The 21,015-nt window shown below is 47.9% G+C and overlaps 1 protein-coding gene and 1 pseudogene across 1 annotated transcript in view; both read right to left on the bottom strand.

The window, feature by feature from the left end:
• SLCO2A1 (solute carrier organic anion transporter family member 2A1) overlaps positions 1–21,015 on the bottom strand; it is a 90,583-nt gene that overhangs the window by 55,973 nt on the left and 13,595 nt on the right. The gene's annotated exons all lie outside the window — the stretch shown is intronic.
• LOC129644169 (KAT8 regulatory NSL complex subunit 2-like) lies at positions 18,173–20,363 on the bottom strand (annotated as a pseudogene).

The following is a 21,015-nucleotide window of genomic DNA, read 5'->3' as shown; positions in this document are numbered from 1 at the left end:
CGAAGGGCGAGAGATGGCCCAGGGTGAGCAGGACATGTGGCATGGGCTTCAGAAATCGTAGATTTAAAAAAATTCTGGAAGAGATGAAACACGAGCACGCAGACTAAATGAATTTAGCCTGTGATTTAGTCTTTAGATTAACTAGAACCATGGTGCTCAAGGGTTCCCAGAAAAATAAAAACTTTGAAACAAAATTATCATTGACATTTATGTAAGTATGTGTCCAAATTCTTCTCTAGAAATTTCCAAAGTCACTTTTATTTTTTAAGTCAGAATAGCTTTCCTTCTTGGAAAACAAGTACCATTTGTCTTTTTTTTGGAAGTTGGCACAAGAGTAATTTGTTAGGTGAAATAAGGCGTCATTCGGGAAACTTTGAATCCATTTGTGGCAGGAAAACACCACTCATACTGTATTAATATAGAAACTTCACCTATTTTATATTCCTCCTATTCTTTGTAAAACAAGATGGGATGTTAATATTTTCCCTCACCTCCCTGAAGGGTTTGCAGATTAAGCCCTTCCCTTCCTGCTCTCAAGGAAGGGGAAGTGAGTTTTTCAGAGAGAAAGTAGGGTGTGGAAGCATGTATTGGAAGAGCCCAGAATCCTGGGAAGCTGGCTAGGAAGGAGGGACCCCTCTGCCCAAGAAGGCTGGTTCGCGGCCACAGGGAAGCATGAAGGGCAGTTCTCCACACATCTCCTTGTTTGTGTAATGATTAGTTTGTCTGCTTGTTTTTGGTCTGTATCTTCTGCATCTGGCTGAGTATCTGGCACATGCTGCTGCTGCTGCTGCTAAGTTGCTTCAGTTGTGTCCGACTCTGTGTGACCCCATAGACAGCAGCCCACCAGGCTCCCTGGTCCCTGGGATTCTCCAGGCAAGAACACTGGAGTGGGTTGCCATTTCCTTCTCCAATGCATGAAAGTGAAAAGTGAAAGCGAAGTAGCTCAGTCGTGTCCGACTCTTCGCGACCCCATGGACTGCAGCCTACCAGGCTCCTCCGTCCATGGGATTTTCCAGGCAAGAGTACTGGAGTGGGGTGCCATTGCCTTCTCCATCTGGCACATAATAGATGTTTAATAAACACCTGCTGCATACAGTGAATCCTCATACCCTGAGAGGCAAATACGATTCTGCTGGTTTAAGGACGAGGGAACTGAGGTTCAGTTAAGCTTACAAAATTCTCTTATCATACAGTTGGTAAATGGTAGCACCCAAGGTACGCCAAGTGACACCATCATTCTGCTCCACCCAGCACCCTGATCACATGAGAGTTTGGGCAAAGAAGGCACCAATGAAGCTGTCTTCATCAAGATAGCTGGTTACCTAGCTGCCAAACCCAGTGCCAAATCCGATGACAGTTTTGCCTAAGTCCTGCAGCACCTGACACTCTTGTTTCCCTCAGCATCTCTGATGCCATTGCTTCCCGAACTCATGCAGTCTCTGTAAGTGTTCCTCCTTAGAAATTCCTGTGGGAGCTCTTTCTGTTCCATCCTTAGGCCCGTTGTCTGTCTCTCTGCACACACATACCCCATGGGCATCCTGCTCATCCACCACAGAGCTCACCTTCGTGGCATGCCAAAGCCTCCAGTCCATGCTAGACTGCAGACCTCCCACCTCAACTGCCTACTTCCCATACGGTTCGACTTTACTCCCAACAACTAGTATCTGAAATTCAAACGACCATGTTACCCTACACTGCCTCCTGCGGATTCACCTCCAAACCAAGGCTCCAAGCCACGCTGTGTCTCCGCCTCCACTGCCGCTCTCCATCCAGAGGCTGGCAGGCCCACCTGGCCACTACTGGTCAGGTGGGTCTATGCTTTCCTGAAGCCCACTCCTTCCAATCGATTCTCTAGCCAGCAGCCAGAGTGATCTTTGAAGAATGGATAACATTCACCGCAAAAAGGCACAAGTCAGCTTGATACAGTGCCAGAGGGACAGCACGCAGACCAAGAAAGAGAGCATTTCTAGCCTCCCAGCCAGCCTCGGGCACCCTGTCAGTCACCCTCCCCTCCAGGGTAGTGATCGCCTGTCCTCTAGCAGCTCACGTAGTTTGCCGGGTTTGTACTTTAAAGAAGTACAATCACATGGTGTGTCAGCGTGATCTTCTGAAGATGGAGATCAGAGCCTCTCATGACCCATGAAAAATCCCTCCAGTGGAATTCCACCAGCTCAGATCAAGATCAAGCAGAGCACCCCAGCCTGCAGGGCCTCCCTGTTCCAGCTCACGTCCACCTCTGGCCTCGCTGAGCTTCCCGCCACTACGGCCTCTCCTTGCGTACTACCCTAGCTACGGTCTGGGGTAACAGGCAGTAAAATTTGTAGCTGGCTGGAAAACTCATCACCTGTGTGAGATGACGTGTTACCTTAGAGCTTCTGGGGGTGGGGCCCATTCTGTCTACCAGGGTCTGGGGCGGGGGGCTCTTTATTTCCACCCCCTCCCTTGTTTAGCTTCTACTCACGTATCTATATGATGGTGAAGAATGTCCCTCCTGTCATACATTCTCCATTGTTCCTTCATGGCCCTGAGCCCAGACTGCGATTACAACGACCTTGCGTGTTTGGGGCCCTACAGCAATCCTGGCATCCAGCACAGAGCCGTCGCCAGCCAGTGGGCGGAGGAGGGAAGTGACCGCAAAGCACGGCTGGCTACTACTTTATGAGGAAGAGGTGATCTGCTCGGCAAATATCTGACGATAAACAAATCAACGGGAAAGAATGAACTTCAGGGAATGTAACCACCGATTACATCAGCACCTGTAAGCCACGAGTAGGAAGATGTAAAATTATTAAAGCAGATTGTGAATTCCTTGAAGATATAGGGGTTTTTTTCCTTTTCTCCTTCTATTGTGCCCATTTATCTCCCAAGGAGATAAATCAACTACTTAGCAAATTCTTGTTAATTCTTTCACTGTCAGCAGGGTGACACCCAGGGCCAGCTGCACATCAGAGCTCCCAAACATCTTCATTTGGAAAAATGAAACCCTGGACTCATGTTCACCTCTTGCCAGGCTTTTTAACAGAAAGACTGGAGTCACACTGAGCAGTGAAGGGGGGCAGGTCTGGATGTCACCCTGAGGCTGCCCCATGAGGAGTTTGAGGTTCTATAGGGAATGGTAGGTGCCCCAGCAGGCCGAGGAAGGAATCCTCACCCAGGGAAGCCCTGCCTGGAAGCCTGTGCTCACCCTCTCAGAGGCCGCCGGGTTCCTGATAAACCACAGCACACCCTGCCCAATTAAAGTCACTGGAAATCTGAGAACCAAGCTTGAAGAACCTGTAATAGAGTCAAAGACAGCAGACACGCCTGATACAAGAGTGGGCCGGCTGCCCACCAGGACAGGCCAGGACATGGGCGTGCATGGACGCCAAGACTCCGGGTCTGCTCATTGTCACTGTCCTCCTCACTGGCCGTCCTGATGTCAGAGCGCCTCCTGAGGCTGTAGTGTTCCAGAGACGTACACAAGCTGCAGAAAGGCATGCTCCCCTGCGACAGGCCGCCCCTGGCAGCAACATTCTCCTGCACAGAAGCATCTTCACGCCCCATCCTGCTCACTCCAGCATTCCCCTGCCCATTCCCAACCACAGTGGTCCTCACACGTGCCCGTTTCCTTCCAAGACCCCATCAATCTAAAAGTGACAGCAGCTCCCTGGAAACTCCAGCTCGCCCCTGCCAGCAGGACAAGATGTTCAGGGCAGATGCCCCAACACAGCACAATTGCCACACTTTGTGGCATGACTTCCTTCTGCTTTCCTGGCTGCTAGTAGAAGCATGGCAGGAGGAAAAGGCTTTGTCAGATGCATCAGGAGGAAGACGTGTCCTTTGTAAGTGCTGAGCACAAATCCAGACCCCACCCTTGACCTCCTGAGGATCCCCAGAGGGACGTGGAAGCTGGTGGTCTCCATTCCCTACTGATTGATGACAGTCAAAATATCAAGGATATGAACCCAAAGGAACCACGCTACCTGCAGATAACTCTGGCAGGAAACCCAGAATATCTGTCGCCATCATGACCCATGGGCCTCCACTTCCCCTCCCCACAAGCTCCTCTCCCTTTCAGTCCCCCAGGTGGCCCCCCAGCATCTTTATGATCTTTATGTCCCCCAGCATCTTATGGTCCTCATGACTGATCTTACCTCTCTCTTCACCCTCTGCCTCTGCTAGGGACACTTTCTATGACCTGTGCTGTCCCCAGCCTCTTTGCTGGATATTATGGGCTGAATTGTGTCTCCAAAGAGATATGTCAAAGGCCTAACCCCTGGTGCTTGTGAATGTGACGTTATTGGAAATAGGATCTTTGCAAATATAATCAATTTATGGTGAGGTCATCCTGGAGTAGGGTGAACCTTAATCCAATGACAGGCGCCCTTACAAGAGCAAATTTGGATCTGGAGACACAGGACACTGGAGGCAGAAGACACTGGAGTGATGTGGCTACAAGCCAAGGATTTCTGGCAATCACTAGAAGCATGCCTGAAACTCCCTTGGTCCTCTTCACTCTGTTCAATGACAGAATCCTGTCCCTCTGGCCCAGATGTCCTCAGCTGACCCTACTAGAAACCATCTTTACCTCTCTCGGGCCCACTACATTTCCTCCTCCAGCTTCAGAGAGTCTGCACTCACCCACTCTTCAGGTGACTGAGAAAGCAGGTTGCTTTCTTAGCTGTTCATGTCCCTCCCAATTCACCCAGATGTTTTCTTAATTCTTCTATTGCTCATGGTTTTCCTTTGTGGACAAACACCATGACAGCCAAAGCCTCCTATGCCTCTTCCCCTCCCATCCTTGATTTGATTGCCTCTGGGCTCCACTCCCTTGACCTGGGTGTCTCCTTCTTATCCCCAGGCTCTCCCACATTCTCTCCATTCCTGGAGGGACCTGACTCACGTTCCATGAGAATTTTCCCTAAACGTGTGGACCTCTCCTCTGTGGAAGCCAAGTAGTTACAGGAAGCCCATGTGGAATGGAGGGGCCTTCCTTGTCTCCACAAAGTGAAACTGCCTCCCCTCCAGCCTTTCGAAGCTGTCTTGTAGGGTGTCCTGCTGCCTTAGCTGAGGGCAAATTCTCACAAGTAGCAGGGTCAGTCTTCAGGCATTTCTCCACAGGCCAGAAACGTCTACCCACCAATCTGTCTGGACCTTATGAAGGACAGAACTCCAGACTGATTGGCTTTTCTAGACTTGATCTAAACCAGAGCCCACAGCCTGCAAACCTTTAAGAGGTCTCCTGGCTCAGCAGCCCCAACACACTGAACTTGTATCTACTCTTTGAATGTGGTCCTTTTCATCCAGGTTCAGAGTCCTTGTGTATGCTTCCCTATGCCTAGAACATTCTCCCACCCCTCCCCTTGCCTCCTTGCTGGCCTGATTCCCCTTGTCAAGCTCTGTTTGAACATCGCTTCCCTTATTTAGGCTACTCCCCTGCTGACACATCCCCTTAGGAAGCTGAGGACCTCTCTCTCTGACACCATCACAATTGTGACCCCAGGGCCATCATGGCTATACAGCGGATCAGCTCCCAAAGACCTTGCTTAGTTCAAAAAACACACAAGTCAAGACTTAACCTTCACAGGATGCCGTGTCTCCTTATGAAGACTGAAACGGTGCCTCCCTCTGGGAAAGGTGCAGACACAGTCTACAATTCCCTTGGTCTATTTGCTTTAACAAATCTTAGTGGGGGCTAGAGGTGGCAGGGGATACAGGGGTACATTATTGCTAATTTCTCCCAGAAGGAACACTTGAAGTAATGTGATAAGCAAATGTTTATTGAATATCATTATGGTTTAAGCAGGGCTCAACCCCTCTAGAGCAGTTTGTAAATACGATGAGGTATGTGTACACACATACACCACCACACACACAACACCTTACATCTTTCCTGAGAAATCTGTAGGCATGTAAAGAAGCAAAAGTTAGTATCAGACATGGAACAACCAACAGGTTTAAAATTGGGAAAGGAGTATGACAAGGCTGTATACTGTCACCCTGCTTATTTAACTTATATGCAAAGTACATTATGCAAAATGCTGGGCCGGATGAATCACAAGCTGGAATCAAGATCGCCAGGAGAACTATCAACAAACTGAGATGTGTAGATGATACTATAATGGCAGAAAATGAGGAGGAACTAAAGATCCTCTTGATGAGGATGAAAGAAGAGAGTGAAAAAGCTGGCTTGAAACTCAACATTAAAAAAAAAAAAAAAAACTAAGATCATGGCATTTGGTCCCATCACTTCACAGCAAATAGAAGGGGGAAAAGTAGAAGCAGTGACAGATTTCATTTTCTTGGGCTCCAAAATCATTGTGGATGGTTATTGCAGCCATGAAATTAAAAGATGCTTCCTCCTTGGAAGTAAAGCTGCTGACAAAAGTCCATATAGTCAAAGCTATGGTTTTTCCAGTTCAGTTCAGTTCAGTCACTCAGTCGTGTCCAACTCTTTGCGACCCCATGAATCGCAGCACACCAGGCCTCCTTGTCCATCACCAACGCCCGGAGTTCACTCAGACTCACGTCCATCGAGTCAGTGATGCCATCCAGCCATCTCATCCTCTGTCGTCCCCTTCTCCTCCTGCCCCCAATCCCTCCCAGCATCAGAGTCTTTTCCAATGAGTCAACTCTTTGCATCAGGTGGCCAAAGTACTGGAGTTTCAGCTTTAGCATCATTCCTTCCAAAGAAATCCCAGGGCTGATCTCCTTCAGAATGGACTGGTTGGATCTCCTTGCAGTCCAAGGGACTCTCAAGAGTCTTCTCCAACACTACAGTTCAAAAGCATCAATTCTTCGGCATTCAGCCTTCTTCACAGTCCAACTCTCACATCCATACATGACCACAGGAAAAACCATAGCTTTGACTAGACGGACCTTTGTTGGCAAAGTAATGTCTCTGCTTTTCAATATGCTATCTAGGTTGGTCATAACTTTCCTTCCAAGGAGTAAGCGTCTTTTAATTTCATGGCTGCAGTCACCATCTGCCATGATTTTGGAGCCCCCCAAAATAAAGTCTGACACTGTTTCCACTGTTTCCCCATCTATTTCCCATGTTCCAGTAGTCATATACAAATGTGAGAGTTGGACCATATAGAAGGCTGAGCACTGAAGAATTGATGCTTTCGAACTGTAGTGTTGCAGAAGACTCTTGAGAATCCCTTGACAGCAAGAAGATCAAACCAGTCAATCCTAAAGGAAATCAACCCTGAATATTCGTTGAAAGTACTGATGCTGAAGCTCCAGTACTTTGGCCACCTGATGCGAAGAGCCGACTCACTGGAAAAACCCTTATGCTGGGAAAGACTGAAGGCAGGAGGAGAAGGGGGAAGCAGAGGATGAGATGGTTGGATGGGAACATCGACTCAATGGATATGAGTCTGAGCAAACTCTAGGAGACGGTGAAGGACAGGGAAGCCTGGTGTGCTGCAGCTCATAGAGTCACAAAAAGTCAGACATCACTGAGCGACTGAAAAACAACAACCTGTAACAGAGTAGAGTCAGGGAGGCCAGTGAAGGATCTGGGGACAAGACTGAAGGAGCCTCCAGTCAGGGTGTGTCAGTAGACCAGGGGACGTCAGCAAGGGAGAAGGTCATGACCTGATGACTAAGGAGAGGTGGGGATGGGGTGAGCATCTGAAGACCAAGGAAAGGGAAGCAGGGGGCTCCAAAGACAATGGGGAGCAGGGTAAGTGGTGGGAGGCAGAAGTGGGCTGTGGGGCAGGGAAAGACCCAAGTGCACATTAATGGAGCCATCCCTGGTTTCAGGAGAGCTGGCAGGTGCCCGTAGGGAAAAAGAGCCTCACTTCTGACAGCTATTGAACCCCACACCTAGGAAGAAAGAAGATCCCTTTGGGACCATATAGAATCCAGGGACTAATCACTAAATTAAAATGGTGACTCAGTAGCCACTATTTGGGGTCTTGAAATCAATCCCCTTAGGGCTTTATGTTGACAGTCTGAGCAAGAAGGCAGCTGTGGGAAGATGTCTTGTCTGATTATCTCTGTTAACTTTTGTTTCATGAGGGCAGAGCCTCGTGCCTTGTTAGACTTCACATAGATGCACGACACCATCTATGGATGGAAGGTTTGCCTGCAGTGGAGCCCCAGGGATTTCTCCTAACAGAATGTCACTGGCTAAATTTGCAGAAGAATCTGGAGGGAAAACGGGCCTTTGATGAGGCTCTCTGGGACATGGGAATTCTGACTTGAAAGATAAAGGATCTGGTACCTGACAGAGGCGATCTGATTTCTAACAACATATATGATTTGGTCCAAGTCCAGTCTTGTGTCTAGTCTTTAAATGGGTAAGAGTCTGCTTGTCTCGCCCCCTGCTCCAGGGGTCGGCAGCTTTGTCACTGAAGACTACATCCGAATGCAGGTGGTCAGCACATCTGCTTGGTCTTCTTTGGTCACCCCTGGCCAGCACAGTGGCCCAGGGTATCTGCCCCAAAAGGAGCCTCTATTCCAGTTCCCCTCTCTCCACCACTTCAATTTATCTCCGGCCCTTTCTGGACTGAGGGCCACCCCTTCCACGGCCTCACCTCTTGGACCCCTATATGCCTCCCCTTGCCCTCCGCTTTGTCTGCCTTCCTCCCCACTCCACTCCTCAGATCAGCAAGGAGCAGGGGAAAGGAAGAAACACTGGCAGGGTCTGGAGAGGGCAAGGTAGAAGACACTGGGTGGGATCCAGCCTTTGGCTGGTAGGAGAGGACCGTCAGCTCTGCAGAAAATGCTGAAAACCTTTCTTGGAAAATTTCCTTGGGTGCTAGGTTGAACTGAGAGAGGAAAGGAAACTCTTACGGGAAAGGTCAAGGCAGGAGGCCAAGCAAGGCATGCTAGCCTCCTTCCCATCAGAAAGTACATTAGATAAAAGCAATCAAACATCCTTCCCTGGTACCCGCACCCTCAGCTGCTTCCTCCCACCTCCGCTGCCCAGGGCCCCAGGGAGTGCTCAGGGGAGTGGGCCACAGGGACCTCCACTGTCGCCCTGTTGTCCAGAGGGGTCGTCCAGGGTATCAAGGTCTTTTCTATGACGTGAAATGTCCAGTCTAAACACAGGAAATGAGGGCAGGAGCAAGAGCAAGGGGGAAAGCTAGCCAATTTTTCAAATTCCCTGTTTACCTACAGTAAGCTTTAAGCTATAAATATCACTAGTTAGAACACCCCTGATCTTGACCTCCAAGAAAATTTGCCATTTCCAAACCACCTGTGGGAAGAAAGAGGTTAAAATGGAACTCAGCCTCGCACAGCACACCTGTGTGCCCAAGATCCCCTGGAGATTCTCCCAATTCCAACACGTGGCCACCATGCTCGTCAAGCCCAAGAAGGCTCTGTCCACCCCACCCTCCCCTCCCCAACCTCCTCTCTCCACGGTGTGCCCTGGGAGGCCTCCACTGGCCTGCCTGGAATGCTCCTCAACGTTCTTCCCATCAATTACAACTCCACATTAGATACTCACATTCCTGGCAACCATTTCAGTTTAATACGGTTACTTCCCATCAGTCACTTTAACGAATACTGTGGGGACAAGACTACCACAGCCACCTCAGTGACCTCTGCTTACGAATTAGTGGTCTGATGTGTGCTTTGCCTCGGAGCAGAGGTTCTTGAACTTCAGGGCACAGTAGAGTGGCCTAGAGGGTTTGTTAAAGCGGTGTGCCCCACCACCAGTTTTGGATTCAGTAGATCTGCAATAGGGCACAAGAACTCGTATTTCTAACCAGCTCCCATGTGACGCCAATGCTGCTGGTACAGGGGCCACACTTCGGGAACCATCACCTCAGATTCAGGTAGGTCCCCCTGAACTCTAACCCAAATCCTTCTTTCCAGCATCTCCTTCCTGGAGACAAGGCCTAACCTCTGTAAACCCATTACAAAGGAATGAGGGTAAAACTGAGAGGCGCACCCTTGATTCCTCTGCCCTCCCCTTGGCCATCTGCCCATCTGGGTATGGGGTCTGTTTGCATGCTAAGGCTCTGTCAGCACTGTCATGGCAGCAGCCAGGAGCACCCCACAACTAGCTCTGACTGTGCACTTCCATTGGCCTCTCAGCTCCTTGGAACATCCCCGCTGCCTCGCCTGGAGCTCTGGACAGCAAGTGCAAGGCAATGTGGTTTCATCATCCACATGTGCTCTCTCCCAGCAGGTTTCAAGACTCCTGAATGAAATCATCAATAAGCATCTGTAGATGGAGAAAGATTAGCTAAGTGAATACTTGACACCTACAAGCCGCAGCCTTGGGGGCGGCAGACGTGAGCGCACCCCCTTTCCAGTATCTTGACCAACCCATGTCTGCAGCCCAGGGGGCTCTGACTGCAGCAGCAGGTCAGAGACGAACACCAGCGGGCAGAGTAGGAAGGGTTGTCAAGATGTTAGTGATACACTGGGGGTCTGCTCTGTGGAGGGGAGGGAAGCACAGACTGATAACGGGATTTTCACTGTGGGAAGGAGAAGATGCCATGCCCCATTTCAGGCCCCTTGCAGAAGCTCACCCCTACGTACCCATTCCTCCCATCAGTGATGTCAGCAAAGCCCCCTGCAAATCTCTCCTTTTGCAGGCCTATTGCCCAGGGGTCCTCACCTCTCCTCCCTGCTGCCACATTCTGTTCCATACTTGTCCTGAATGTCACTGCCCTTTGACCCTGTATCAGCATCTAGATGTGTCCATTTGGCTACGCTACAGTCTCCAGCTATTCAATCAAACATTAATCTAGGTGTTGGCTGTGAAGCAAGTTTGCAGCTGTAATTAAAATATATAATGAGTTGACTTTCAGGAAGATTATCTTAGATAACCTGGGTGGGCCTGGTTTAAATAATCAGAAGACATTAAAAGCACAGTGGAAAGAGAGAGAGATTGACTCCCCTCAACAGGGGCTTTGGCCCAATGCCTGTGATCATCCTTTCCTGACTGCTTGCCCTGTGAATTCTAGGTTTGCTTATTCAGCTCCCACAATTGTATAGGCCAATTCCTTGAAATAAATCTTTAAACGCATATATCAATACATACGTATGTGTGTTTGTATCTGCTATTGGCTCTGGTGTGATTAAACCCTGCAGTAGACAAAATAATAGCCTCCCAACCCCTATATACGGACACTGTGCTTAGTTGCTCAGTCATGTCTGACTCTTTGCAACCCCATGGACTGTAACCCACCAGGCTCGTCTGTCCATGGGATTCTTGAGGCAAGAATACTGGAGTGGGTAGCCATTCCTTTCTCCAGGGGGGAAATTGTAATTGCAGATCAGAGAAATGATGATGCTGAAGAAAGAGCCCAGAAGTGAGCTACTTCCCTTTTCTTGAGTCTGGGTAGGAGACAGAAGTAAGGGACTCAAGTCAAATCAGCCTGTTAGTCGCTCAGTTGTGTCTGACTCTTTGCGACCTCATGGACTAGGGCCCTCCAGGTTCTTCTGTCTATGGAATTCTCCAGGCAAGAATACTGGTGTGGGTAGCCATTCCCTTCTCCAGGGGATCTTCCCAACCCAGGGATCGTGCTAGGGTCTCCTGCATTGCAGGCGGACTCTCTACCACTGAGCCACCAGGGAAGCTGGTGCAGGGAAGCTATACATGATACGTATAGGGATACTTTCTTTTTGTAAATTCCTGTTAGACGTTACTATGCTTTTTTTTTTTTTTTTTGAGGTACTATATGTCTTATTAATTCTGGAGATTTTTTGGTCATTTTTTTCAATACTGTCTATTTCACCTATTCATTCTGTTCTCTTCTTTGAAACTCATTTCAGACTTATATTGGACTTTGTTTTTACTGTTTCCATGTGTCTTAAACTGCCTTTTATACTTTTCACTTCTTTTTTTCTTTTAACTCATGAAACTATACTTTATTCAGATCTCATTGGGTTTTCTCATGTCCTTTTTCTGTCCCAGAATCCCAGCCAGGACACCACACCACATTTGGCTGTCTGGTCTCCTTAGGCTCCTCTTGACTGTGACAAGACATTTAGACGTTCCTAGTTTGGAGGAGTATTGATCAGATATTTTGTAAAATGCTCTTCATATTGGGTTTGTTGATGATTTTCTCAAGGTTAGACAGGGGTTATATTTTTCAGGGAGGAAGACCACAGAGGTGAAATGCTCTTCTCACCCTATTAGTTAAAGGGTACATATTTTCAAGATAACTTATCACTGGTGATGCTAAACTTGGTCACTTGGCCAAGGCTGAGCTTGCCAGGTTTCTCCTCTGGAAGCGCCACAGTTTCCACTTCTTTATTCCTCTGTGCTGCGTTCAGGTGACTCTTCAACCCTGTCTTCCACTTGGTATCATTTAGTGCAGATGTCATGAAGTTAAGGACTTCAAATTGGGAACTTATCTACTCTATTAATTAACCAGTCATTGCATCTAACCTACTACCTAACCATTCACTTTTTACTTTCTATAGCTATAGAATTTCTATGTGTTTCTCAAATCTGCTTGTTCCTTTTTTATAGTGTTTGTTCTTCCCTGGTGTTTTCTATTTCTTCTTACATTTCTTTAAACATGTCAGTATATATTTATATTTATTTATTGGCTCCACTGGGTCTCCATTGCTGCACGTGGGCTTGCTCTAGTTGCCAGGAGTGGGCCTACCTCTAGGTGCAGTGTATGGGCTTCTCTTTCTGGTGGCTTCTCTTGTGGCATATGGGCTCCAGGGCACGTGGGCTTCAGTGGTCGCTGCCCACTGCTCAGTAATTGTGGCTCCCAGGCTCCTAGAGCTCAGGCTCAGTTGTTGTGTTGCACGGGCTTAGTTGCCACTCAGCATGTGGAATCTTCTCAGACCGGGGATCAAACCAGTGTGCCCTGCATTGCATGGTGGATTCTTAAACCCAGGACTACCAGGGAAGCCCTCAATATAATTTTATAGTCTCTTTCAAAGTGTACCATTATCTCAAAATCTTGAGGTGCTAGTCTTCCTCAATGATATATGATATATGTGCTGTCTGTGGCTTATGGTGGGTCATTTTCTGTGTGACTGTTTAGGGTAAGCTCCTCTTCCATGAGCACAGTCTTCTCTTGGGATACTTTTGGTCTGGATTGCAGAAGTATCCCTCCAGAGTGGTTTTCCTCCGTGTCTACCAGATAGCAAAGAGTTAGCACCAGTCCAGAACCAATTTCTTATGCTAATTTATTTGATTAGAGATCCCCACACTGTGTGGATAGTATACATTCTGCTTCCAAGTTCACGTGGCTCAGACATGAGGTTTTGATTTCTCAGAATTGTTTCACCTAGAGGTCCAGTTAGAGATACGCCTCTTGCCTCTAACCAGGTGGTGGGCAGAGTTCTTCTGGTCACTTTCTCATCAGGGACCCAATTTCATGCATGAGTCTGTGTGCCGACACCCATGTCATATTTGGTGCCTGTGAGAGTACTAATACCCAATCTCCATCACGAGTTTCTTGAGAGTTTCTTTACACAGTTTCCCCTTAATCCCTGCTACAGAGTCAGCAGATACACTGTTCTTTACTTCCTGCCCCTGAAGATTTCACTTCCTTTCTTATAAGTTCAGCTCTGTATTCAAATATTTGATGGTATTCTATTTTATCCAGAAACTCTAAGTATTTGTAATAGGAGGGTCCCATGTTATGTAAACCTGTCATATTGATGAAAACCACAATTCACTAGAGTTCTCTCATCTTACTGCAACTAACAAGAGCCTTTGGAAAGGGGTTGTTTTATGTTGAATAAACCTGTAAACAAACAAACAAACAAAAGCCTTTGGAAGACAGGCACCTTCCGATTCACATTCGTGTTCCCCATGCAGAGGTTAAATAGCAGAAGCATGAAGGTGGCATGTTAGAGTTCAGAGTACATGACCCCAGATGTATTGAGCAGAATCCAGCTCTGTTTCTACCTCCTCCTTCCTCACAAAACCCAATTCTTTCCCCTCTTATTTGACACATAACTTTGCATCTATTTGTGCATCTGCCCACTGTTTATGTCTCTCAGGAGGGCTTGGTCCACTCTGCTTTGTTCATCATTGTACCTTCAATGGTTGAGACTAGGTGATCAATAATTACATATTACATGAAGCAGAGATATCACTTTGCTGAAAAAGGTCCATATAGTCAAAGCTATGGTTTTTCCAGTAGTCATGTATGGATGTGAGAGCTGGATCATAAAGAAGGCTTAGTGCCAAAGAATTGGTGCTTTCAAACTGTGGTGCTGGAGAAGACTCTTGAGAGTCCCTTGGGCAGAAAGGATATCAAAACAGTCAATCCTAAAAGAAATCAACCCTGAATATTCATTGGAAGGACTGATGCTGAAGCTGAAGCTCCAATACTTGGGCTACCTGGTGTGAGGAGCTGATTCATTGGAAAAGACCCTGATGCTGGGACAGATTGAGGGCAGGAGGAGAAGAGGACAACAGAGGATGAGATGGTTGGATGGCATCACTGACTCAATGGACATGAGTTTGAGTAAACTCTGGGAGATAGGGAAGGGCAAGGAAGCCTGGCATGCTGCAGTCCATAGGGTCTCAAAGAGTCAGACATGACTGAATTACTGAACAACAATGAATAAATGAATGAATGACTGCATTTCAGGCAGCTGTCCTGATACCATTCCTGGCCTCAGAGTTCTGAAACCCCTGCTGTTTATGACATTAACAGAGTGCCAACCTGCAAAGAGTGGTCACCAAATGACTCAGGGCTAACCAAAATGATTGCATGAAAGCCCACCCAGGGATGTCACCACATCCTCCCTGGTATAAAACTCCAGACTCAGCACTGGATCCAAGGCACCCCTGAGCAGATGCTGTCCTGGCCTCTTTCCTCACCACTTAGGCCCACTCTTCCTAAATGGCACAGAGCCCATCAGGTACACTCACTTCCCTAAGACGTTTGGCGAACCCTTAGGACTGGATTCCCAAGCTCTAAGCCAGCCTTTGGGAGAGGGCACCAGAACAGCAGAGAGGCCTCCTGGACAGAGACACTTCTCAATCTTCCCAGAAAAGAAAATGTTCCATAGGTTTGCCTCTCTTTAAGAACTAAAGTATTATTATCTTACTTCACCTCCATCACTGAGGAGCCATAAAACTGAAAAAAAAAAAAAAAAATGCAGTGGGAGGACTTCCCTGGTGGTCTAGTGGTTAAGAATCCATCTGCCAATGAAGGGGACACAGGTTTGATCCCTGGTCTGGGTAGATTTCACATGCCATGGGGCAACTAAGCCCATGTGCCACAACTATTGAGCCTGAAAGCCACAACTACTGAAGCCCGCGTGCCTAGAGCCTGTGCTCTGCAACAAGAGCAGTCATGACAATGAGAAGCCCTAGCACCGAAACTAGAGAAAGCCTGCATGAAACAACGAAGACCCAGTGCAGCAAAAAAAAAAAAAAAAATATGCAGCAGGAACAGTGACCGGCATAGGAATGGTCCTTGCAGACAACCCCATTCCCTGGCTGCCCTCCTGGCCGCATCCTTGGTCCAGCCTCGGGGACCTGGAGACCAGCCTCCTCCCACCTCACATCTCATTTCTCAGACCACAATGACAGACCTCGCTGCACCAGGCAAAGATGGTTATGGGGGTATCATCACAAACTTCAGGGCTTTTAATTGGTAGTTTCTTCTAATTATAAATGCGGGACACATTTATTGTAAAAATATGGAAAATGCAGAATGTCACAAAGAGGAAGAATGAAACCATTTATAGGCTTCCCACTCAGAGAACTACCTCTGTTCAGGCATATCCTCTTCAAGTCTTGTGGATCCGGATCCTCTCTTCACACGGATGTCCATCCTGCCACCTCTACTTAAACTTATAGAATGAACTCTTCCCCCAAGTCAAAACTGTTCACAATAAATCTTTAAAACCTGACTTGTAAATATTTCATAGGCGGATGTCCCAAGATTTATTTACTGTCTTGCCAATTGCCAGATACACAAGTCGTTTCCTCACTATACGTCTCTGAACAGATGAATTACATGATTAAGCATTGTTCAGTGGACTGGGTTTCCATTGATTCATTCAGGAAGGGTTTCCAAGCCTCTTGATTGCTGCCCTCACCCGCATGCCAGGCCCTGTTGTGCATGCCTATGTGCTGCGGCTGAGGGAAGGCGCAGCAAGGGAGGAAAACTGAGGAACAAGGAATTTGGGGGTCACCAGTGTCAAGTTTGGCTTGGGAAAATAAAGCAATAAATATAAGTAAGCAGCCTGCTGTGTCTGTCGGTCTGGAGACTGAAGTAGCAAAGGCTTGGCTTGGCTGGTTGGGGTTTGTGGCGGGACACAAACTGGCTCTTAAGACAGTGTCCCTGAACCCCAGCTCACTGTGTGATGCAGCAGTTCCCATGAACGGCCCATCAATTTTATCCACTCTACAATGTGGACAACATGCACCCCACAGCACAGAGAGCATTGCCGAGAAGACCTGACCTTGTTATGTCACTAAATTTGGCACATACAGGTGCCCCCCAATGCACTGGCATTCACAACTACATATCCATATGACCCATGTTATATCACACAGATGTGTCCTAATAAAATGCATTGGACTTTGTGGTGATAGCTCAGAAAGTCATAATTGCTGCTAAAAATGTGTTGGTGCTGAGGGTGGGAATTCTAAATACTTGTGACTTTAAGGTAAACCAAAACAGGCCTGACTAACACTTGTTCCCACTCCTTGTGAACTGTATATACATGTTTGTGTATTAAACCTACAGGTTGACTCATGGGCCCCAAGCTTTCCTGGGACAGGGAGGCTGGAGCAGCAGCGAGTCCAGCAGGGCAGCATCCCAACAGCAGCCATGGCCCTGAGGCTCACTTGTCCAAGTCAGTGACAAAGTCCAGGGCTGCAGATGGCCCACTAGCAAGACCAGTTCTACATCACTTTGGCTTGGCCATGGGTGGGTGGGATGTGGGGGGTGCAGTCTAGGGTACAGGCAGGGATCCACAGGAGTGTTCCCACTGGCATTAGGGCAGATGCCCTCCGTAAGGGTCTCTGTCCCACTCCCTGGTGATAAAGTCAGGGAGTGTGGTCCCAGCAAGCCCCTCGTCTACTTGCTCCAGAGAGATGTTGCCCAGCTGGAGCCTGGAGAATGGACCCAACGACCTTTCCAGGGTTCTTCCATGCTTGGCAAGGATTCTCTGTAAGAGCACCCAAGTCAGGGAGAAGTGAGAGAAGATGGTGGAGAGAAGGCAGCGTGTGAGTAGGCCTTGGGCTCCTGAGGGCATAACAAACTGGCAGGGCCTGATGGGGTGAGGATGCCCATCATAGGAAGATTTTTGCTGGTTCCAGGAAATCCCAGGCCCACCAGCTTTCTGTTTCAACCCAGTTAGAAGGACCTGTGGGAGAAGGAAGGTTGCCCTTCTATCAGACACAGTGAGGAAAGTGACCAGGAAGAGGGGCTCTGCTGGATTGGCTCCAGGGGATAGACACAGAAGGGCAGACATGACCCCACATGGGAGAGAGCTGCCTACTGCCTGTGGGGCCACAGCTGTTGGGCCTGCCTCGTGATGTGGTGAGGTCCCCATCACTGGGGCTGTGCAAGGACATTGCCAGGAAGATTCCCGCCTCTTTCAACACATGAGCTTTCGCATCACTTTCAATTCTGAAATTCAGTAATTCTGAAAAGTGCAAAGGGCACTGTGTTTCCTTTATATCTATCTATCTCTCTCTCTCTCTCTATATATATATATATATATTACATTTTAACATTTAATAGAAACCATATATAATATTTTTTATTGCATCTTACAGAAGATAGCCACTACAGAAACTTACATAGTTTAGAAGCAAGATGGATGGTTAAGAAGGGCCCAGTCCTGTGGGCTATTTTCTGAGGCTATAGGTCAGAGATCACTGAGGAGAGGAGCTTCAGATTACTTGATTAGGGAAAAGGTGAGGAAAGGCTAAAATATAGGCTGCTAGACAGAGATAACGAGCCACTGGGATTATCGCTATCCCAAGACTTGGGAAACAGCATTATAAAAATCCCTCTTCCCTTAGGCACAGCCCCAATCTCGGCAGCTACGACAGGAATCACCTACTCTCTTCCTTGCCTAGAGTGGGAAAACATCACAATTTAAAGACACTATTGGTCCCTGCCCCCAACATTTGGTTAGACTATATAGCGTTCAATAATCCAGAAGAAAAACAAGGTAGCCTGGGTTGTCCTTTCGTGAGAGACGGTCAGAAATACTGCCTTAGAGAATGGGAAATACAAATCCCCCAAAGTCAACTGGTTTCCGAAACACAGTATCAGCTGACACGGGTGGGTTCTGGCTTCCCGTATGCAGTAGCCACTCCACTCTGAGGCAATGGTTGCAGAGGCTGTCTCAGAATTTTGAGATCCCTGTGATCAGCACCCATCTCCAGCAATCTGCATGTGGCCCAAAATGTCCTCTGGACCTTCAGCAATTTCTTTCACCAGATGATCTTCAAGGGTTAGTGAAGGGTCACAACGCAAGGGTGAGGGAGGGCACTGCATACCATCACCCACAGCTCGGGCTTATACGTCTGAGGCAACTTGAAATGCAGTGGGCAGCAAAAAGGAGCCTCAGAATGGCTGATGGGAACTGGTTTGTTGCACGGTACCTGTTCACACCAATGGCAGCATTGAAGAGAGCCTGATCTGTGCCCTGACAAACAGAAGTAAGGCAGTGTCTGGCCACTGGAATCCACAAAGCCCAAGCACCTCTGAATGGAGCAAGTGGTATGAGCCTGTCAGGCAGTACTGTGTGTGGCCAGCTTTCTGCGCTCCTTCGGCTTGCCTGTGTAGTAAGGCTTCCACTCCACAGCACTGACAATACCACTGACGACATTTTAGATGCTTTAACTTCTCTCGTTCTTTGGCCAGAAGTCTCTCCGGGCCACTCACGAGACTACTACCTACAGCTGCATGTTCCACTTTGTAATTATGTCAGTAACATTGCTTCTTCTCTTTGAGCAGATGCTGAAGTCGTTTAAACTGGTCAGTTCAGTTCAGTTCAGTTCAGTCGCTCAGTCATGTCTGACTCTTTGCAACCCCATGAATCACAGCACACCAGGCCTCCCTGTCCATCACCAACTCCCAGAGTTCACTCAGACTCACGTCCATCGAGTCAGTGATGCCATCCAGCCATCTCATCCTCTGTCGTCCCCTTCTCCTCCTGCCCCCCATCCCTCCCAGCATCAGAGTCTTTTCCAATGAGTCAACTCTTTGCATGAGGTGGCCCTTAAAGTACTGGAGTTTCAGCTTCAGCATCATTCCCTCCAAAGAAATCCCAGGGCTGATCTCCTTCAGAATGGACTGGTTGCATCTCCTTGCAGTCCAAGAGACTCTCAAGAGTCTTCTCCAACACCACAGTTCAAAAGCATCAATTCTTCCGTGCTCAGCCTTCTTCACAGTCCAACTCTCACATCCATACATGATCACTGGAAAAACCATAGCCTTGACTAGACGGACCTTTGTTGGCAAAGTAATGTCTCTGCTTTTCAATATGCTGTCTAGGTTGGTCATAACTTTTCTTCCAAGGAGTAAGCGTCTTTTAATTTCATGGCTGCAGTCACCATCTGCAGTGATTTTGGAGCCCCCCAAAATAAAGTCTGACACTGTTTCCACTGTTTCCCCATCTATTTCCCATGAAGTGATGGGACCGGATGCCATGATCTTTGTATTCTGAATGTTGAGCTTTAAGCCAACTTTTTCACTCTCCACTTTCACTTTCATCAAGAGGCTTTTGAGTTCCTCTTCACTTTCTGCCATAAGGGTGGTGTCATCTGCATATCTGAGGTTATTGATATTTCTCCTGGAAATCTTGATTCCAGCTTGTGTTCCTTCCAGCCCAGCGTTTCTCATGATGTACTCTGCATATAAGTTAAATAAGCAGGGCGACAATATACAGCCTTGACGTACTCCTTTTCCTATTTGGAACCAATCTGTTGTTCCGTGTCCAGTTCTAACTGTTGCTTCCTGACCTGGTCAGTGCACAAAAATTGCAAACAAATAAGCTTCTCACGCATAATCAAGGCCACTTCTTCAGCTATGTAGACGCCAGCACGTTCAAAATTTGGCTGGCTTCACTGCAGCTACATTTTGGGGTCTAAGACCCAGCTCTGTCCAGCATGTGAGCTCAGCTGGCAGAAGAATGCTTCACCCACAAGCCCTGGACTGGTCTTCTTCGCTTGAGCATGAAGTATCAGGGCATTCCCATGGGTATGTTCAGCACAGAAGGACACCCCATCTTTCTTCTCAGGCTTTAGGGCAGCACTGACATCTTTTTCCATTTTTCGCCTCTTGCAAGGTGCATTCTTGTCTTCGAGGATATACTGAGCAAAACTTCTGCCCCACCAGATAAGGTTGCTAGCATGGGCGATGAATGAGTGAACAGCACAGGGGCTCTTGAGCCCTGGGCACTGGGGTGATCCTCACTCGATCGGTTAGCAAGATGTGGATCTGCATCCTGGTCATACCGAAACCTCTGCCGCTGCGCCGCTCCACTCCGGCGCTGTGTTTCTATAGCTCAGGTTTATCATTACTTGTATGGATTCTACACAGTAAGTTAAAAATGTTGTACAAGTCATAACAGGCAATGAAGGCAGGGCCAGACGGGAGGACTTCCCCATACAAACAAGAGGGAGAAGTGGGCCCTGCCACCCGTCTTCTCCTGGAAGCCTCCAGTTCCTTCCTGCCGTGAGGCTTATTTCCATCCTGGGTACCATCCCTGACCTGCAATAGTCTCCTCTCCCACCCTATAGTCAGGGGCTGGAAGTCCATTCTTGTAAAATGTCACAGCAAGGGAGGCAGTGAGGTGACCAACTTATCCCCATCTGCCCAGAACATCTTCAGTTTTAAAACTGAAGGATGGGGAACACTTGTACACCCATGGCGGATTCATGTTGATGTATGGCAAAACCAATACAATGTTGCAAAGTAATTAGCCTCCAATTAAAATAAATTTATATCAAAAAAACCCCTGAAAGTCTACATGCTGGGAACCCCCTGGGTCCTACACAAATTGAGGCTGTGGGTCATGCTGAGAGGCAGGACGCTACAGATCACTGTTTCTTAGGAACATGGGGGCCTCTTAGGGAGCTGAGTGAAACCAGTGATGTCTGGGGAA

The sequence above is a fragment of the Bubalus kerabau genome, chromosome 2 (assembly GCF_029407905.1).
Source record: "Bubalus kerabau isolate K-KA32 ecotype Philippines breed swamp buffalo chromosome 2, PCC_UOA_SB_1v2, whole genome shotgun sequence".
Lineage (NCBI taxonomy): Eukaryota > Metazoa > Chordata > Mammalia > Artiodactyla > Bovidae > Bubalus > Bubalus kerabau.
Note: the sequence above shows the minus strand (reverse complement) of the source record. Positions and strands in the feature narration are given on the sequence as shown.